At 36.2% G+C, this 17,532-nt stretch overlaps 1 protein-coding gene across 2 annotated transcripts in view; it reads left to right on the forward strand.

Moving 5' to 3' along the window:
• The window catches only part of LOC115456258 (LIM domain transcription factor LMO4), a 160,259-nt gene that overhangs the window by 129,458 nt on the left and 13,269 nt on the right, over positions 1-17,532 (forward strand). The gene's annotated exons all lie outside the window — the stretch shown is intronic.

A 17,532-nucleotide genomic window follows, 5' to 3' on the forward strand; every position in this document is an offset into this window, starting at 1 on the left:
ATGTCTACCACTTAATAAAACCCAAAAATAATCTTGTCATGAAAAAACGTGATTTTGTTTATTTAATTACCAACAGACTGGTAAGTTTACCGCCGAATTCCTTTGCATGTTAACGTCGAGTCAAAAAGAAGGGAGTTGTAAATTTGTGGTAGATATTATCGATGGTCCGAAACAATTAGCTACTAACCAATATTGCAATTACATTCATTATCAACATAGCAGTTGCAATTGTGACACGCAAAAAGTAACATCGATCACCGAACGCGATAAATATACTAATGCCGCATAAAAAAAAATAATAACTTTTATATCAATAATTAATAACTCAACGTCAAGTATCGACCTAAATCGATTGAATGCAATTGCATTCTCCTTAATCGATTGCCTAAATTAAGGCGTGGCAGAATTCAAAATTATTTTTTAAATCAAACTCTGTCATTAGAAGATAGATAGTTTAAGCCGTAATGAGCAACGAGCTACCGTTTAGTAACGAGAATTTGCAATTTCAATGATTAATTATGCCAATCTGGGCTTACTTTATATGGTCAGTATTTGGAGGGAACATGTCCAATCGGTTATTATAAGTTTACTAATTAATAGTTAGTCATTCATTTATAAATCAAGTATGACTAATGATCAGACTAATCAATACTTTAAGCCACACTTGAGTTCACTTTTATGGTCCATCATAATAAATGGTCTTAAGCAATCGTTTCATAATTTTACGGCGCATGAATTAAGAGCTGGAATATGTAAAGATTTTCGAATAATTTCTTAAAAAAATCAATAATAAGTATTTTTTTTTAAATGTTATATACCAAAATATTTCTTATTAAAGTGTCTATCTAATAATGTTGGTTGCAAATTAAAATGTGTACTTAAGGAGGAGATGCACGGAATCGTCAATTTTTCATGATATAATTAATGAAACATTATAAAAACTTTGAAACATCCAAAGTAAAATAACATATTGTAGAAACATGATGTATAACTTAATGTATAATGTAAAACTTTTTTTCTACGAGTATCTTAATTTTAGAATAGATTTTTATAAATACGGTTAGCGCGCCATTTTGCTAGCGTTTTTTTCTTTAAGTTAACTCACCGTTTAGAACTAAGCTCATTGCTAGGAGATCTTTTTACGCATTTTAAAACTTACTTGCATCAATTCTATTCAGATTTCTAGTATAGATCGCACGAGACAATTTTGTTTGTTTGGAAAAATAATAAAATATTTCCTGCTTTAAATCATTCATGAAAAAAACAACATAAATACAAAGCTTAATCTCGAATAATCGAGATCCAAACACGTATGTAACTGATACATATAGGAACACGGGTTAATTTGTTTCAAATGTCAATCAAGCTTCGATTTGGCCGGCGGGCGGGTTGTAATTAACGTAATTAATTTACGTTAGGAAATAATTAATGAAGATGTAATCGCGACTTGTGTTGATTACACTCAAAGGTTAGGCGTGATCCCGTCTATTACCAACAAAGGTCATATGAGGAACAATCAATTTTGTTCGGCTCAAACTTTTCAAAGCTAACCTCTGGAATGCTCAGTGAGTTTATTGACGAAAATATTGGCCAAGGATGAAGTTAAATAAGACAAATGGAAATATTTTTTTGCCGATTTTCAAATTATCTTTACTATGTATAATTACTTCCTTACTAGATATTGTTTGTGGCTGGGTTATAGTTATTGAAACAAACGAAGTAGATGACAATTTGTTAATCGATTTCTTGGTACTTAATTTTAGATTAAATTTAATGATAAGTGCCAGTTATCTGTTAAAACAAAATGATGGTCGTTTGTGTAAACAGTAAACCTTTTTACTACACATAAACAATTTCGAAATGCTGTTAGTAACGCTACCAACCGAAACAACTCAAGTATGAAAGATTTACGTCTATTATTCCTAAAGTGATAAGCTTACTTGAACTCATTTAAATACATTAGAATACATTAAACTACACTTAAAACGATACATACATTAGCATTTGTAAAAATTAATTAAAAACTACTTTAACTGCGTTAAAGTTGCTAACTACCTAGAGCGTGACAAAGTAATAAGGAAAAAACTAAACTCAACTTATTATTTTATATCATCAGCAATTAGGAAGATGGCGCTAGTAGTACGATATTCGTTTAGAGTGTGTTTTGTGCAGTGTTTAGATTATCAAGAGTTCATTTAAGTTCTGTGGAGGACACTATATCATTGCACTTCGTCGAGTATTCCGTACTGGAGTAAGAAACGATTCCGACTTTATATATTTAAATTACATTCGAGTTAGTTCTAACATTAAGCTTTTTAACTTTTCAATGAATAATATAAAATTTGAATTCATTTGTGTACATTTTTAATGTGCTAATTAAAGGACTTAACTTTAACAACTAATATAAGTATCGGCATTGTTATCAGAATAACATCTAAAATGGTCAGATGAAAAATATAAAAAAAATGCGTATTTCGTGCAAAGCAAACTGCAAGTTCTTTCGGGTTGGTTAAAAATTCAGGAATCATAAGCGAAGCAGAGATGAAGCCGAGAGCTCTCGCAAACCATTTGCACTCACCTAACGGTTCAGCGGGACGGGCCACTCAGCATCACCAGATTATGAAATATTTACCTATTTGTAATATTATGATGAGAATCCCGCTTTATTTCCTTGGAAACATGAACGTTACCTTGACGCTCACACTAAAAACAAAATAAAAACGATTCATAACCGCAAAAAAACTAAACACGTGAATTATTTGAAATAAAATTAAAGGATACTTCTAGTATTTACAAAAAAAAGTATTGATTGGAATTCGTTATGACATTCAATCGAACTGGTTAATTAAATAGTTTGTTACAAGCCATTTGTTGTTTCCAAACTTGTTGAATCATAAGTGTTCTGAGCGTAAAAAAGAAACCGCACAAAACTCTTTTGAAAAACTGGACTCTAAAGAATTAATTCAATTATGAGACGTGCGAATACCGCAAAGAGAAGTGGCGAAGAAACACAATTAAGCTGTTCATTGAACACTACACAAAGACCCGCTTTGTTTATATGAGGGAGCCACTCGACTGGAACACACCAAGTTTGGAACGCATCATAATATTCTCGGCTACATTTTATAAACATGACCGCTAACTTGGCCGAAACGTTTGCAAACTTGGCCTCAAACGCTGCTAATGATATTTATTAGGTGTTTAAAGCATTTTAATTGCAATCCTCGTTGAACAACAGAATAGTTCATCGAGTTAATTATCTCGTCGAGGCGGACGGAGAGTGGCGACCGAGGTCCGATCGCCGCGGGCGCCTCCTCGTCTCGTCCGGCCCAGCGCTTCGCCGGCTTGCTCACGGCGCTCCTCGCTTGCCGCACGCCACTTGCCGCTCCGCACTCTCACAAAATGCACTGCGAACCAATTCCAAAGTTTAAACACATCCAAACTTATTTCGGCAACTCATAAAACTATTGTCCAGCCTTGTTAATGAACTAACAATTTCCACTTCCACTCCCCGACGAGCGCTCACTGCAAAACGAGTGACGTGACACAAACATTCTATGTAATTATAGTAATGCCATTGAATTCGCTACGGGCGGCTAAAAAAGCGAGTCTCTATTACAACCGCTACCCCTTTAATAAAACGACATAGTTAATAACAAAGAGGCGGTAGTTTATATTACTTTGTACGGACGTGGCCAAAGGCACAATGTTAATTGGAAAACACCTGAAAATGACAGCGCCTTTATGGTGGGCATGTTCGGCGTAAAAATCAAGTCCGGGCGCGGAACCGCCCCCGCCGGCCGCCAGCCGCCAGCCGCCGGCTCAAAGACTTGACCGTTCACCCGGCGGCTTTGTAACACGATTACGGCGACTTGTCGAAAGTTAATTAAATAACGTTTTTCCAAATTACCTGCCGGGCTCGACATCAAAGTGCCCTCGTACTCGATTCGAGAATCTTTCCACAAAGGGCTTGGCTGCGGGCGAAGTCCAGCGCCTCTGATCTCGCGCTCTGATGTACTGCGCTGGACAGGTTACATCTTCAACGCTTGGCGATCTCAACTAACTCCTGTTTGTTGAGCGCTTTGTTGGACCCTACTTCCCGACTAATTATCAACTGGATCTATGATGTTTTAAATCGGCGACTCACTGTCCGCACTCGGCGCTCTATGTCTCACTCACGTAATCTCCAAGTTGTCGCGCGTTACGTAACTCTGTAAGGTCATTTACACCGGTCCGTAGGCATTTCCACCTTTCATTTTCTTCTAATTTTAAACTTGACAATTATGTCGAAAAATGTATCTCATTTCGTGTAAGACTACTTTTTACAAGGAAGTATAATTTTTTGTTGCAACACAAAATTACTTGCATAATAACCACATTTAAAACCTCATCATTTCTCGAACAAGCGCGAAACTGTTACTTATAAAATAACGGTTGATTTGTGAGTGTAGAATATTTAATCTGTTTTTTTCAAGTTGTTTACATTGTTTGAAACGTTTTTGTATGAAAAGAGTTTGATTGGAACGAATAATGCCCTTCGTGGGAGCGGGCCGGGCGTCGAACTTGTGTGCGTGTCGCGACTCCCGCGCCCGATGATTTGTTCCCGCACCTAATCACCAACGTTCTAATTACACGTTTCAAATTACTTAATAAAAAACAAGAATCTAATACGTTGATTTATACGTAAATGATACGTAATGTCGGCGAGGTTGTGGGAATTGCTACTCGACTAAACAAGCGTTTAAGAGGGCTTCGAAGGTTAGTTGCAAGTGTAATTCGATTGCGAATGCTGCGATTAGGCAATGTCTGGTGTGGCCGGTACGTAGTTGGGCGGGCACGTTTAGTGGCGGAATGAGCGACCACTCCAACACCCTCAGTGGATATCCAGATATAAAAGCCATCATACAAATAGAAGGTTGCTAACCAGTAAATATGTTAAAAATAAGTACATAAACAATTTTTGTTCAAGAGGAAATATTAAATATAATTTTATCATATTATGAATGTCAAAAAACCTTCCAGGTTATTCTTATAGTGATTACAATTTAATCTATGCTCGTGTTCATGACGAATAGATGTCAACGGCTGATAAATTTCATATATGATATTCATAATGTTTATTAATGTAGTTTCTATTATACAGTGTTCCGGTATTGCTTTCCCGTTAGAAAAACATTTCGACTCGTTCTAATTGAGTGGTTTTCACAAGAAACGCTACTTTTAGTTGTACTAAGAAACGATAAATATTATTCCAATAATTATATTTTAATTTCATTTATTGAGAATCATAATTGCAAAAAAAAGATATTAAAAATTTAAATTAAAGATTTAGATAACGGTGTTTCTATAACATCCGATTTCACTTAAAAACTTACAACCACTTTAAATTATTTAAAACGTTGCAGTTATAACAAACCAGATTTTCGTTTACTATATTTAAGCGCGTGTTACGTGTCATATTAAGAAGAAAGTCAATTTATCATACTTTTATTCATATCATACGATTACCGCCAAAATGAAATGGTCTTCCATGCAACTGTTCATAATAAATCCAGGACATCCCAACAAATGCGAACCGTAGATAATTAACACAACAACAAATACAGAAGCAATTTGTAACAGCAATTATAATACACTTTTAACAAGTACGTACAGCGTGATAAAATCTATAGTCCTCATTATTTTCTTACTTTATACAAAAACTCATACGGTCGTAAGCGCTCATTAACAGCGGTGCCAATTAAAAACATTCCAATTAAACGAATCAAGGTGACTCTGGATTTTCTAAATTATTGTAGTTTTTGTTTATATTGTTTATTGAATCGTGTTTTGTATGGCTGTAAATGGCTGTTCTAAAATTAAATATTTTGACAAATTGTAGATTGATATAGGTGGAAATTGATATTCGAAATATAAAACATTTTGATTAATTAAGTCATGCATTGTCTTTTGTAAAAGAACAAAGATAGCGTAATACGGGTTTGATGAACTGGCGCAATTCAGATTCGGTTTTAATCTCCTTAAATTTCAAAGTATGTGTGTATTCATGGTTTATTATAGTCATGTTTTTTAACGTTAAAAGAAATATAGTGACGAAATTAACTTTTCTATGAAAAAATGGATTATTACTTTAGTTGGATACAGACGTTTATTTTTGTCATTGGTAAATAAAATTTTGCTCACGGCTGCTTCCTCGTGTAAGACCATATGCGTTGGGCACATCTTTGAAATAACAAGCGACTAATATTTTAATCAGAAGTATGGTCTATCAGTATTACAAATTTTAACAAAATCCGATCAGGCGTTTAGTCATTTAGTTCTAACAAACATGCATACAAGACAATCTTTCGCATTTATAACATCGGTAGGATATAAAATGTATTATGCTACTTTAATAAATGTTTCTAACTTTAATATTTAAATTGCCTTTTACATTATTGGTAACCAATTAATAAGCACATTGCACTTTGCGAATTTAAATGGTCCCTCAAATTTATTGGTCACGACACTTAAAATACGTAAGTTAATCAGAAATCCTTGAAAATAGTTAAGCCCATGTTTATACAAAAAAAAACAGTCATTATTATTAAAAGAGCAGCAAAAGAATATGCCGAAATTCTTAACGCCTCTAGAGCCGTTTCGCGAATTCCTTCTTCTAGTAGAGCGAATATAGGCTGTGGAATAAGCGGTCCTGGGTATAATTCCGAATTTGGGCAATATTTTGTGTAGGTATTTTTAAAACAAATTACGCAGTTTGGATGAACTATAGGCCATTGGCATGAGGTGGGAATACACACTGAACCAAATCCAACCAGCAAATTGCGTAGAAAAGCTATGTTGCGTCGACCCCATACTGAAGTGTGATAAGTGCAGAAGAATAATAATTTTACGAGTTGTAGACAAAATTGTCTCACGTGATGCTATATCTAAGGTTTTGTTCATTCAATTTAAATATTCAAGTCTCGCCAGCTTAAGTTATCTACATGAAAAGAATCAAATACCTTGCCATAATCTACTAATAATTACTATAAATTCAAATAAATGTAAACTACAGACTCATTTAAATATATATAAATGAACGGGCATTCAATCGGAACCCCAATAAAAGCATTGCTGTAATTACGCACAAGGTAATCCGCTCCAAACTAAGTATGTCAAGAAATTTGTATTTAATTTATTCATAGGGTCAGGTTCGTGTCTAGCTTAGTTACAAAGCAGTTAAGAAATTAATCACGTCGTTACAATTAAGATTATTTACACCTGTTATGAATAATTGAGAACGCGGACTGGCTTTTTAGTAAGTACAATATGAAATAATACAATGGTCGGTCCAGGCTAAAATCTAGATATAATCTACCTAAAATAAATGTCAATTGGCAAAGTCTTAAATCTAGCTGTGGAACAAAACTTAAGAAACTTATCACGAAATGATATGGATATATGAATATCTTGGCAATAATTATTAATTATAATGTCACTGTCCAATATTTTTATAATAATCTATCTTTTATCACTTCACTGTTACTAGTAGTTGCATCGCACGCCTTTAATTAGTTAATAAATATAAAATTAAAAACACAGTTATATGAAAGGGAAGAATTAGGTTTCTATAAACGTCTCATACAGGCAATCCACACAAACAGTATGGTAAATAACATTTTACGCTACAAATTCACAGAATTATCTCAAAAAACCAAAGACAATAGATTGAATACATTTATCTATTCTTTTAAAACTTAAAATGGTCATGGCCATGTATTGTTAGTAAGTCAAGGCCGGCGGTGGCAGACGCTCTGTGTTCACAAAACCAACTGCGCATACGATGAAAATCCTTCCAGTTTTGCGATGTTTTGAAGACTCGACATTTTTACGCATCTGTTGCTCATTTAAAAAAACAACAGACAACGTTCCAAGATATTAAGCTGAAGTCCTCCTTAAAACCTTGTTGGTTTCAGGTCTCATATTAATTTTGCATATTTATCCAACACAAAATTCCACAGGGTATTATTAAAAAATATCGAAACTAAGCCATGGACAATCACTAATGTAGGCAATCTAGTCGAAATTAATATAATATGTATAGTATCAGCGGGGACGTAGCCACTGGTAACACCAAGTTGGAAGTAAACCCTGAGCTACGATGAAATAAGTTTTTGTGATGTATTAACGTAAGCACACTTTTTAATGCATAATAAAATGGGAGAATGTGTAAAGAAAACTTTAATTAACGCTAGTCGTTCACATGTGGAGACAATTTACGTGTCTGGCTCTAATTTAAAATTAATACCGTCGGGCTGGTGGAAAATTTGAAAAGTTTGAACGACGTTGCCGGGCCTTCGCTCCGTCGATTGCATTTTTATACGAGTAAGACAACCTCTTAGCTTATTAGGGAAGCCAGTTATTAGAGTCTGTGGGATTTCTCTGCGGACGCGCCTCGTGGCCTCGAAACGACTTCGCTCTACTTAATTAGTTAAATGGATACCTTGTTTTCCTTTTTCTATTTTTTTACTTGTTTTGGAGTACAATAAACCTAGTTCTGCGCGGTCGTGACACAAAAATCGCTGCGACCATTCAAATCCGGTAAATTGAAACAGAGCTTTCTGCCATTTAATTCGGGATCGGGAGCGCAATTTAGGGCAGCGTCGGTGACGCACTTATGCACCGGCACATTTCCCACAGGCCGCACCGGATCCGCATCCGCACGCGACAAAGGACATCCGACCACAATAGCTCCATTAAAATAATGCAAGTAAATGAGGATTTGCGGAGACGAGTCCGCCGAATCCGCTTGCGTCCGCTCGATTCCGCTCGCTCACAATACGCGGCTAGGCCTCTCGGCTGTGACGACGCTTAAAACACTATACACGAACATGTTTCATTAGCTAAGTGGGAAGGCTTTTGGTGGCTGAATCTGTGTAATGCAGGCAGCTAGACGCAGCGTCGCTTTTACTTAAACGTCGTAATTAAAACGCCCCCTCCCCGCGCCGCTAAGGGCGCAGTTTAAAACTCGGTTCAACTAGTTTTGAGTGGCCAATTTAGTTTTAGTGTCACTCCGTGTTTGAAATATATTTTTTCACCCCATTTACATGTTTTATATCTAAACAGCGGCAACTTTGTTACAAATTAGATCCCGTTGCATATACACGTACGTGTCGTGACTAACTAGGTTTAATTAAAGTTTTAAACCCTTAAAGGGTAATATGTGGAGTGCAATAAAGGTTATTTGCGTCGGAACTGCGCTGTATACATTTAATATCTTTATTGATAGCTAACGAGCAAAATTGATCGGTATTAACGATCTTAATCGAATCGCGGCTGGCATCGATTCGTCGCGTGTCGTCACTCTGATCTCTAGTAATCGAGTTAATTTAATTGAAACTGAGTTGAGTAATTAATTAGTGGCGAATGAGAGCTCTCAGCCGGATGAACCGTACCCCTGCCGCTGCTGTTTACTGCGCTCATACATATTGAGCGACGAGGAGGCGACATGATAACATCGCCGTCTCACCACAGATTAGTCTAACGCACAGTTCAAGCATATCAGCGCTTTTGTACATTAACGCGGCTTTAGTAACATCCCACAACGTCATTTTTTAATGTAATAGAAGCTGAAGCTGCCAATTTTGTCTGTATAGTAAATAGGACGTATCAACTGAATGGTGCCATCGTCTAACAGAAAACCAGCGATGAGTATTTCATGACTATGGATCCATTATTTTGCTGGTTTGTTTTATTTGTTTAGAAACAAAAATGATGTCCGTATTTAATTTCCCATAAGCTGAGCATAGATAACCGTAATTCCCTAGTACTTGAAATTATAGGATGGTCTCCGTAATGCCAGATATTTACGATACGAGGGATGCTCCCCGTTGACTATAGATATACCACATTTAAAGGACTCAACCTAAAACCCATCTTTTAATTAGAAATCCTACTGTTTAGATTAAAACTTGTGTCTAAAGACTACCAAACATCTACAATAACCAGCGTTAGCCGATATCGCCACAAATATAGCTAAGATAACAAAATTCTTAAAAGAAAAAGAAACAGATCTCATAAAAGCATGTCGTCTCACATACTCTGTGCGTGATTGATTCAGCTGAGAGCACAGGGAGTCGTAGTTAATAGCATTTAATCCCGCTAAAACGTGAGGCGATCCGTCATAATGAATATTTATCCTCCACAGAAGTAGACGCATACTTTTATGACGAATACATATTTTAGTAGCCGACGTAATTTCACTGATTACTTTCTTTAATTTTTGTGAAAACATGCAGCCTGTAGGTTTGTATGTAAGTGTATTAAAGCAACGGGAAGAGCAAACATTAAAAGGATGAACATTTAAACAAAATACTTTTTTCGGTCTGGATTTTTGTGAAAGTTTATTTTTACTAAACATGCTTCTCGTTTAAAGAGGATCAATTCACATTTATCATTTACGTGTATCGATCATGGATTACTGTTAGACTGTCGTTAGACGGTTTCGGAACTGTTATTTTGAGAATTCTGCGAGTATTTTTGTTTTTACGTCTGTACGTTTTTAAATTCTGATATCTGAATGTGCTCTGTTGTTTGGATTTATGATAATTTATGTATCTCAACATATTATTATAAATATCCTTGATTATTTCAAAATATAAAATCTATTCTGTGTTACAAATAAATTTTCAAACATCATATATAATTTTTTTACACCACCCCATCTATTAGCAAGTTAATGTGGTTTGATGTCATCGGTATTCCGACCCGTGAAACGGGTTCCTCGTTATTCATGTATTTAATTTATAATAAAAACAACTTGGAGTTTTTGTTGAATTTTATTTAATTATACACTTTAATATCTTTTGAATATTAATAGGTGCATATGCATTTAAGTGAGTTATCTTGTATTTCAAACACGTAAAATGTGTTTTTTTTCTCACTCTTAATTTATTTAGTCCATTATAATTTCTTGTTACTGAGTAATTAATAATTAAGAGTTTCCTGTAAAAATATTCTATGGCTCAAATGTTAAACTGTAATTTATTACAGTATTTTTGACAATTAGGATATTGAAATATTTTATACCATTTAAACTTCTGAATTAGTATTCCTAGAAAAACTGCATCTTCTCTACAGTAAACCTCTGGGAAGTTCTAGGATGTTGAGGAAAATAATGTAATAATAGAAACCCAACTTAAAATATTATAGAACCTTCTAAAATTACCTAAGTCTATAATTGATTATTAATAGAGTGTGCGAGTATTGGCGCCGGCTAATAAAAATAGGAGGACGTAGCTTTTTATAGAAAGGGGCTAGGGTTCTCTTGCGTTTCTTCATCTTCCATAGGTAAAATAATTATCTGAGTAATCAAGTTCTTACTTTAACTCAAAACTCGTTAGCTCTGGACCTCATATGTAGATCTAATGATGATAATAACGGAATATCTAAAATGATGCATTTGAAGTAAATCCTTAATCACCAAAGAAAACAATTAAACAATTTAAAATTCCCTTTCACGCCGGCATATTCACAGTAATAAGGTCGTCGTTTTTATATTTAATGTCTCCATCCATTAGTCATATGAAACATGTGCCAATACAAATGATATGGAGGTTTATGAATGACAGACGGTTACGGCGAGTGCCGCCCGGGGCCGGGGGAGGGGGCGCCCTATGAAGGGGGGACACTAATGGATTACATTCGCGCGAGTGAATTAGGATATTGTCGTGCGATCTGTTCCGGTGCACTCCTTTATGGAGCATCCCTTTCATAGTCCACAAAGGTGGCTGTCTTCTCAGATTAAAATTATTAATGCAATAAACTTACTTCCGCTACGGATGCTTGTTATAAACTTTCTATTAAGTGATCATACTCGGAATATCGATGACATTCTAATTTTAAAAGTCGTATGTATTAGTTTCCTTAGTATGACTGCGTCTGCAAATTTTAAAGAAAGCTATGCTTGCTGGTATTAAACTTGAATGCGAATATATTATATAGCTTATATAAATCAACTAAGGTGTGTATAGAGGTATACAATGGAACTCAATAATAACTTTTAAACTATATCAAATTAATGTATTACTTATAGCTTGATAATACGAGTATAGTCACAATAAAAAAAATAGACAGAATTTTCACAAACTCCCACCAGCAGACTAAGAGATGGTATTACCAACACAAAATGAACACAATGAACACATTCGAATGAAACATTCATTTGTATAAAGAAAGAGAAGAAAGACGCGATACCGCACGTGACACGGAAACTCAGCCAGAATGTTGGCAGTGCCAAACTGTAGCCTGCTCGGTACAAGGGTTTCAACTTATCAATTACACCGTTCGCTACTTACCGCGCGGAAAGGGCAAATTGATTTAATGTAACCAAAGTGCTTTGACGAATATTATTAACGTCTTTTTCGCTCTCCTTTTGTGGGGTAATGCACGCTTTGTTCTTTCTCGCGGTATTGTATAACATCGATTCACACTTATCTAAATCTAGAATGTGCCGTGTGGTATGGCTTTATTAATGTTTGAGGTACAAATATATCAGTTTTATTAATGTCGATTGGGTTATAGGGTTGTTCACTTTTTTTTAAATACATTTATCATAAATGTATGTGATACAAAATCTAATGGAAAAATATTTTTCAAAATCCATGCGATAATAAAGCAGTTATAAAGGTTTGAAACTTGGTAGAAGTGGTGGTTGTCAAATAAAAATAATAGTAAAGTTTGACGTAACCGAGTGTCACCGACCATGACACTGCGCGCGTGAGAAAGAAAAAGAGCGATAACCCTGCCACACTCCAACATTTCCACAGAACAATATTTGAAATATGAAAAACTGCTTCATTTTTCAATAATTTTTGTGGCTTATTTCACAGAATAATTTCTTTTCCCGTTATTTTAAAATAGTGTACAAAATCAAACATAGGAAACTACCGTGTTGCGGTATATGCAATTCCTTAACGGAATTGCCTAATGAATTAAGATAATTTTCTCAGGAAAATTTTCTCTCTCTCTCCCTCTCTTTCTTTGGCTCTACTATTCCTGTAAGGGGTAGAGACACGCGGTACACATAATACATATTTGTCTATACCATTAATGAACTATATTAGTATATACACACGCAGTGCCCCCAAAGGAAATTTTGAAAATATCGAAAAAAATGCTATTATAAAGTACGACAAGGGGGTCGGGTCGGTACAAAAATTATGGACTTTCAACTTCGAGAATTATCGTGCCGCCAAAAAAGGCCTGAGTATATTATAATATTATAAAGTGTATTACGCTCGCGCATCTCCCAATACATTTCAATCTTATCGAAAATTATGAAAATATATCGAAACTGTTGGAAAGTTTAATTGATGGCGGGTGTAAATCTGTCGCATTAGCACTTCCTAGCGTCGTGATGCGAGCGCGGCGATGGCGTGCGAATGGCACGCCGATATAATCGTCGGGCGAACGTTAATAAATACGTCGCGTACAAGTCCTCTCATTAGAGCGCCATAACTCCTCATTAGCGGGCATGCTAATTAATGTGACGTTTACGAGGAGCCCCGTCCGTAACTCACTCCGCAAACGTTCGCTAGTCGCTGGCCGACGGACGCCCCGGGCCTCTCCCACTTCGTTAGCTCATATTTCGTTCGACCTGTATTTCTTCATCGGCTAATATATGTTTTTATTTCGTATGTAATCATTTTTCTATCTCGTTAGTTAGTTGTTGATAGGTGTGATGCGATTTTTGAGATTTGCTATGGTTTAAATATAACAAAATGAATACAAAAACACACCGAAAAAGTGACGGAAAACTCGTTTGGTTTAAAAACCAAACTCCAGAAACATAATTTTAAATATTTATATAGGGTCAATTTGGAAGCATATTCTTTCAAAAACAAGCTAAATTCGCGAACTAACTACCGAAGTTACCGTGGTGACAGCCACCTATACTCCTCATTACGTGATCTTCGCGCTTTTAGTGAGCGACCACTTATTGGAAATTTAATATACAATCGTAAAATGTTCGTTATTTATTAACCATTTTATCTTAATGCACTTCCATAAAATAATCGTTAATTAGATAAAATACGAATTATTTTAAATTTGCAATTTCTTAGAAATAGTTATAAAGTAGTAGGAAGTCGGTATTTATAAGTAAATATAATAAATAATTAATTAACTCACGCCGACTGAGTAATTAGTTCTTATCGTTTATTGCAGACAATTTGCATAATTCGTCACAGCGCACACGCAAAACAGTGCGCATATACCGAAGCACAAGGCACAGTGAATGAATAAAAAATATTAAATCTAACTTTTATAATGTCAACTGGTGCATTAAGCTGCATTATTTCGAAGTTTACTGTCCGATGTGGTTTACGTGCAGGTTTTATTAGCATCGGCGCGGCGGGGAGCGGTGCGGCGGGCGATATTATTACCGACGCGAACCGACCATATCACGGCCGCTCCATCGGGGATCAACCGCCGCAATTAAAGCTTTAGGGCGAAAGTTGAACGTGAGATTATAATCGCGTACATAATTTTAAATCAAATTAACACTTCAACTTTAAACCGAGGTCATTAATGCCATTACAACGAAACAATATGGAATCGTGACCGCGCCGGCCGATATCTAAATAATAAATAAATAGACGTGCGGTTATCGCGGCATCGCATCTCAGCGTTAATGTTCGACGCTGGAGTTTTATAATTAACAATAAATTCGGTATGTTTTTTGTAGAACCGCACCGGGTTCGATGCAACATCAATTTTTCCCGCCAACCTCGATATCGATCTTAATAACATGGAACATAATGTGATGCTGGGGTGGTCTCCCGGGCTCATTTGCACATCATTATTAGCTCGAATTCACTTGTTTGAATAGCGCATAGAATACCCAGAAATCAATTGTCTTTGAGCTGTCGGCCCGTCCATGGCCCGATTCCCGGTAGTACTTTGAATCGTTCAAAAACACCAAAAATACCGCACGGGCGTACTCGAGGCCGGGCCCGTTATCTCGTTATCCTAATGAAGTCTACGCTAATGACGAGTAGGTAAATAATAGGGCGGCTAATGGGGGCTTTATCATTCTCGAGTGCGCTCCAGGTAAGGGCCAATTAGAGAGGCCGCCATCGGTCCATATTGTTCGGCGCAGTGCTCGCTTCGATTACGATTATTTCCGAACGACTCTCGGCACTGATAAATTGGACAAACTATTGCGAAATGACGTCCGTGGTTTGCGGTGCCAACTTTAATTTCCTGTTAAATTGTCGTATATCACGTGTACAATAAAGTGGCTTATTAGTTACCAACATAATTGAATCGCTTTGTAATTCGTTGAGTGGTATTCAGTTGATTGTTCTAGCCGTGTTGTTTCATGTCTAATTAAAGAATTCCTGCATTACTGTTACTTTGTGTATTTACAATTATCTACCAGCGGCCGCTGTAATCACATGCTATGCTGCTATTAAGGCCTTAATCACGACGAAATCTACTGTATTTGTTAACTTATTTGCTTGATTTATTTAATTATGTACATATAAATACACACTTTAAAAGACAGATAAACGCCTGTGAAACTTACATTCTAAAAATAATTAGTGATATTTAATGCTTCTCTACAAATTTAGTTCTTTTCTCTACGTCCATACTTTCATTGGGATTTTTAAAGCACATTACGGTCTTAAAGGTCAAACTTCCACCGCAGCACGACTAATAATATTAAAGCAATTGCGGCGTAACTGTCCACCCCCGCTGAGTTTTTTAGTTTACTTTACACATATATTTCACAAAAGAATATTAATAAAGAAGCAACAAATTGTAAAGTAGGAACCGGTCTGAATAGTATAGTGCGGTACAGAGCACAGTGCACAGAGGCAACCGTCTCAATCCCCGGGCCGCTGCAAAACTTCCAGCCGCTGTTTTTTATTGCGCAGAATTTAAATGCATTTTTGATGTTACGAGATGACACGCGGCGGTCGTCCGCCCCGCGCTTGCCTCGCCCCGCGCCCTATAATTTCCCAACTTGAAACTTCACTACGGTATTAAGCCTTGATTGCTTGAAGAAACTTGGAACATTTTGTCGTATTCTTCGCTCCCAGAAGATGGTGCAGCGGTGGCGCAGACGTTTATTACCGATGATTTGAATTAATTTAGAATGATTCCAAGGCTCTAGTTCGTGAGACGTATTTAATTTAGAGATGAATTTCGGCAGTCGTATTCCATTATGTAAAATGATAGCACGAATTGAAGCACCTTCAATGTGCGGATCGAAAGGGATATCGTGTATTTGGATTCTATATTAGGGTTTTCAATTAAGTAGTTGGGGTTTAGTTTGGACCACATCAGGCGCGGTACACGACAATACATTTAGCGTGGAAGCCGCACGGCGAGGCACCTGGCTCGCGGACCGCGGCGCGGCGGGACGCGGGACGCGCGAGACGCTGACTTCTCTGCCGTAGTTTTTCACGCTCGCTAAAAGGATTGCCGTGTTTGTATCAATAGTGGAAAGCAATGAAAAAAAAACATTTATTATTGGCTACTATAAAACAAAATTAAAGGTGCTAAATATATAAATGATAATATCATTCTGTATCCTTTGATAATGTTTAAAATTAATATATTATGTCAGATTTATGCGGTACAAATAATTACTTCATAGTTATAATTGACAACAATTAGCGTTTCCTGGAAAAGCGACGATAGCCTAGTTGGGTATGGAACGGTCTGCCGAGACGAATGTCCGCAGGTTCAAATCCCAAGGGCACACACCTCTGACTTTTCTAAAATCATGTGTGTATTCTGTGTGAATTTATCGTTCGCTTTAACGGTGAAGGAAAACATCGTGAGGAAACCTGCACATCTGAGAAGTTCCTCTATAGGAATTTCGAAGGTGTGTGAAGTCTACCAATCCGCACTAGGCCAGCGTGGTGGACTAAGGCCTAATCCCTCTCAGTAGTAGAGGAGGCCCGTGCTCAGCAGTGGGCAAGTATATAATACAGGGCTGATATTATATATATATATAGCGTTTCCTGGTATACGTGAATAAATTTAATTTAATTAAATATTTATATAGTTACGAAATGCCACTAATTAAGCTCCGTAGATATAAATATATTACCCCAATTAGATTACGTACTTGATAGATATCCATATATGTAAGGTCTTCTGGGTAGATACTACCGCTATATCTGTCGTTAAGTAGCAATGTGCAAGCTTTATTTGACAGACTTTGTGACCCGTGTAATAACTAAGCAATATGCGACTTAACGTCCAAGGTCTTAAAGTGACTGATGCAGTACTTTGTAATTAATTAGTTTTGTGTGGTTTGATATTGCTAATGGACGGACAAGACTTGTGGTGCAAGTGACTTGCTCTTCAAACCATTGCATTGTATGTTTAGTTTTCTCTATATGAGCAAAAAGTAATAAGATTTTTTTTTATTCTATTATATTTAAAAAAAAATACAGTCCAGAACAAATAAATTTGTTAGGTCTTGAAGCTAGTAATATTTATATTAAGTTTTTAGTGAGTACAAAAATATCAAAT

This window comes from Manduca sexta, chromosome 23 (genome assembly GCF_014839805.1).
Source record: "Manduca sexta isolate Smith_Timp_Sample1 chromosome 23, JHU_Msex_v1.0, whole genome shotgun sequence".
NCBI lineage: Eukaryota > Metazoa > Arthropoda > Insecta > Lepidoptera > Sphingidae > Manduca > Manduca sexta.